The following is a 5410-nucleotide window of genomic DNA, read 5'->3' as shown; positions in this document are numbered from 1 at the left end:
ATTGAACACCACATACACTTGTCATGCCAAAATGTTAGATATGCACAATGGTTAATTCTACTAAGATCTAATTTTGGAGAGGTTTTTAGAGGACTAGTTTTCAATTCAATGGCATCCACATTTATGAAACATGCATAGGTTCAATTTCGAACTTCAGTTCTCTAATGTATGTCAAGTTTAATTTATGAATAACAATATTTTTTATTTTTTATTTTTCATATACATTGTCCATTTAAAAGTAAAAGAGATGTCATATTTTTCAAAATTTAAGCAAGTTGACAGGTCGTGGCATTTTTTACTTATATAAACAATTGTACCATTTAGATGGGGTTGAAGACGTTGGGTTTTTCTCCATTCTAGGATTTAGATGGAGTTTGTGGAAGGTGGGGCACGAACTCTATGCTTTCCTTAAAAGCAATCAATTGTAAATGGTGAAAATATATTTTCAAAATGCTTTCCTTAATAGGAGTAATCAATGGTAGATACTAAATACTAGAAATCAATGTATGTTTTTCTTAATATGAGCAATCAATGTATGCTTTCCTTAATATGAGCAATCAATGCATGCTTTCCTAAACAGGAGCAATCAATGTTAAATATTTAAATATATTTCCAAAAATCTCACATTCCCAGGTCAACAATCATATGTATTTTTACAAATCTCACATTCACATATCAATAGTCATGTTTTCCCTAAATATCTAAATATAATTCCATAAATCTTACATTTTACTTTTTCTCATTTTTATCTTTTTTGCAATCAAGTAACTTTTTCATAGGAGCAATCAATGGTAGATACTAAAAATAAAAAAGAGATAGTGTGTTTTAAATTATTAAATTAACCCTTAAAAAAGATAAAATTAGAGTAAGGGTCAGGGTAAATTTGGGTCAACCCAACCCTATAAAGGTTAATCAAGGCTAGCCAAGTTGGATTGGGCTCTGTTAGGGTGGGGTTAGGGTTGGGGATTTTTAAACCTTGATAAGGTGGGGTAGGGCTTGAGTTTTAATTTCAATCTCTAGGGTAGGGTTAGGGTTCAAGGGTAGCCCTCCCAGCCCAGCCCATTGACACCCCTAGAGTCTATTCCTACTATTTGCTCCATGTGTAAGTCTTGTGATAAATCACTTTGGCCTTCATTTTTGGGATGTGGATGTATCTAAATTCTAAACATATTTTAGCTGTGGCCCATTGGGGATTAAGACGGAATTTGTAACTAGTAACTCCTTCTTGGAGGTTTGTTTGCAGACTTTCTTGCTAATGGAGCTTCTAGGTTCTCCTTGGTTTGGTCTTGGTAGAATGTTCCACCTCTGTTTATCGTTGATACTTCTTTGTTATTATCCAGGTCCCCTGGTTTGTCTGCTTTCAATTAATACAAGTTTTAGTTGTTGACCAAAAAAAAACTCCTTCTTGGAGGTTTGTTTAGACTAGTGCACTACACTTTGATGGCATGTCCCTTCGATGAGCTGGACCTTCTCTATGCTGGCCGTATCTTTTGTCTACATTTGGAAAACCAAAAACCAACGGCTTTCTCACTAAGATGATCAGTTGGATGTATGGAAATTTTTTGGTCCATCAAGGACAGCTTGTACATAGTATGGTAAACTCTCGCCCTTCTGAACAAAAAGTTGGAGGTAATATTAGAGGGAAAGATTAAACAAGTGAAGTCTAGTGAAATATGTCTGTCTTAGCTGCGGACCCATTCAAGTAAAGTTGTTAGCTACTAAGCTGCCCAGTCCAACCCATAATTCGTAGCCATGCTATTTGGTGCCACTTCAACTCCATATATTGGTTGAATTATCATCTGTCAAGATCTATGAGTTCCCTTATAAACTTTGCTTTTGTATACCCAATTTTGTGTATGTATAGGCACTCAACCATATGGGTAATGTAAATTATACTTACATTGCATCTAAATAATGAAACCTTTTGGCATCATAAAAAAATAAGGGGTGGCGCAAAATTTTTATTGAAATAAAACACCTCTTAGTGAAGAAGTTACTAGTTAATTCTCTCTCTCTCTCTCTGTACTGCCTCGATTCCCAATATGGAAAATTAGGTCGATTCTTAACCCAATAATCGGTTTTTCCTTAGGTAGTGAACCAGTCATGATAAAATATACCAGAAATTAAACTCAAATAATTTAGAATATTTAAGCAGCGGAAGTCTATTGTAATAAACTGAAACATTTCCATTATTCTAAAATATCCAAAATAAAAGGGTTCGACTATTACATTTATTTATTTATTTATTTTTGGTTTGCCAACCACGGTTTTATAAACCGATGGTTCGACCCGTGTCGCACACCTAGCTATGGTGGGTGAGTCTCCCAGCGGGGATTTTTTGCATCCACAAGGATTCGATACCGAAACCTTGCTTAAGCGAACCAAGCTGCTTACCACTTGGACAAACCCCAGTTGGTTCTATTACATTTATTAAGTATAACATTTCACACCAATTACATAATTATTTAAATATAGATAAAAAACATATTTTATGTCTTTAACAAATAACATATGAATGAGGTTCATCAGCAATATGGACTTCTTATGTATCACGACCCAATTTTTCAAAGTCATGCCCTACACATTCACCATCTGGAGAAAAATATTGGGTAAGTTTTGAAAAACTTAGCAAAATTAAATACAGCAAGATATCGACATGTTTGAAATAATGTATCGAAATAATACAATCAAATGAAATAAATAGTGCAATAATGCTAATGCACAAGTTATTATTTATCATATTTGGAAACAATACGATGCCCCATGCCGTTACATGGTCTGCACGCGTTATACAGCTATGATATGTGTGTTGATCCCTCCAGTGTTATCGTGGGTTTTTCCAATAGAAAAGGATGAAAATTGATCCACACCGTTACGTGGTCTGCGCACGTTACATAGCCCTATCAACCCATCTAATTCTCTATCGGACCATGATAAATGGAAAAGTTTATGCCTTCTTCTTATAATGCAATATGCAATGCCAAATCTTGATATTCATATAAATTTATGAAAGACAATAAACCAAACATATAGATATAACGTAGGATTTGCAATATAGATCAAATGATAAATGGTTCAAATTAGTAGACATACATGAAAGATTCTCACTTACAATATATATCAAGATAAAACACAATATTTCAAACTATAGATAATATGAAGAATTATTACTTAAAATTTATATCAAATAAAATGCAACATATCAAATACACAATTATTCAAACAAGTGAATATAGTGGAAGATTATCACTTGCAATTTGGATTAAATAAAAGACAATATATCAAATATGTAGATATAGTGCAAGATTTTCACTTGCAATATAGATCAAATACGCAATTATTCAAACAAATGGATATATTGCAAGATTATCACTTGCTTTCACGATAGATGCAAGATTAGTGAGTTTTTTTTTTTCTCTCTCTCTCTCTCTTTCTTTGGAAAGATAATCTCCCTCTCGTGAGATCAAGTCTCAACTCTATTTATACTAAAAAAAAATATGATATAACAAATGTAATAATAAATGAAACAATATAAAATTTAAGTTTAGTAATACTAATATATATTAAAGTATATTAATGATATTAATTTCATTATAAGCATTTAACCTTCTTATGTTTTATTATTTTGATAAAAACGGATTAGAGTTTGCATTCTTTGCTTTTCTTCTCTTTCTCTTCTTAAAGTTTTGTTTCAATTAAGAAAATTAATAAAATTTATTAAATTCATTATACTAACATATTATACTTATTTAACAAATTTCATAATTATTAAAATTAAGTGTAAATATAACAATAAATCACTTTATTCATTTTTGTTTTTAAATTCTTATTCTTTTTAGTTTAATTCATAAATTTTCTTAGAAACTAGCAATAATAATGCTACAAATAATTTATATCACATTATATTATATGGAATATAAAATACTACTATATAATATAGTTAGGGCTATAATATAAGGTAAATGACAAAAATACCCTTAGTAAAATCTAGGGGTATTACACTCTTTCCGGTGTTAAATGTAATAGTTCCCCTCTCCCCTTTTAAGGGAAAAAAGAAGAAGAAGTTCCCCCTCGTAGTGAAAACACTGAGCTCCTTAGATCAATCTGCAAAAATAGGGTTAGAATGTAGGCGACCTTTTGAGGTTGGGAAGCCAGCTTTGACAATCAAGTCAATAAGTAGGCAACACAAGGAACTATGAAGAATGACAAAATATTAGGGAGGGTTTTTTAGAAGGGCTTTGATACCTATATAAGGTGAGGTACCTAGTATTTATAGGTGTTGCTTATAGAAGGAGGATTGTTGGATTGAATGGACGTGCTTTGTTTTTTTACCATTTGATATAGGTTTGGGCTTTGTTTCCCTGTTCAACCTTCATTATGAATCTTGCTTGTTTTGGTAGGTGTTCCTTCCCTACTTGACTCCGATCTTCTTTGAGATCAGGATTTTTTTAATTATTAGGCTCTTGTGCGCATCACGTGATCCTCAGAGTTCCCTTATTCAAACTCATTTACTTCATCGTTTGGCCTAACTTTGGCCCAGCTTTCAGTCTGTGCATTGCACAACCCGAACGATTTATGTCATGCTTTTGTACTTATCAAGATTAGAACTTGACATTTAAAGGGATCTTCGAATTTATAATTTCACAAGGACACTTCCCAACAATCAATTGAAGTCCTTGGCTTTTTGGCCTTCTTTAATGAAAGGCCATTTTAATTAGAAAAAAAAATGGAGAAGCTTGGAGTAAATCATCCATCCATATTAGTAGGACCAAATACTCCTTGATGGATTGAAATTATTTCTTTTTGATTTGATGTTCATCTAGGTCAGCTTATGCACACTTCGACTACGTCCTCAAAAGAGCTTTATATAATTATATAGGTAGGGCTTTGTCCTTGACCGCAAGGGGATTCAAACTCTGATCTTCTACATGAAATGATATTTATAAAATTGAATGACAGATGGAGCCATATGCAAGCATTCTGTATGACACACAAATCAATACGCCTGATTGGTATCTCTTAGTAAAGTGATCGTGAGTTTCACAACTAATGGGTATTTCTTAGGGAAGTGGTCGTGAGTTCCATTCAATCTGGTGGTACAAGAAAGAAAAAACAATTCGCCAATGGAAGGATAGTGGAGCGGTTGAGAACTCATCTCTCAGTGGAGAGATTGTGGGTTCAATCCTTACCGGCGATATATGTAATATCCCAATTGAGAACTCATCTCTCAGTGGAGAGATTGTTGGTTCAATCCTTACCGGCGGCATATGTAATATCCTTGCCCCAATTTCCATATATATATATATATATATATATAAATATAAAGCATGTTTGTTACCGGAAAAAAAGAAAATAAAAAAAGAAAAAACAATTCGCTCGCGTGCGTGAAGGGTTTACTGGAATGGTGATC

Source organism: Hakea prostrata, chromosome 2, assembly GCF_041222555.1.
Source record: "Hakea prostrata isolate BN-2017 chromosome 2, UWA_Hpros_2, whole genome shotgun sequence".
Classification (NCBI taxonomy): Eukaryota; Viridiplantae; Streptophyta; class Magnoliopsida; order Proteales; family Proteaceae; genus Hakea; species Hakea prostrata.
This window is presented reverse-complemented; position numbering follows the sequence as displayed.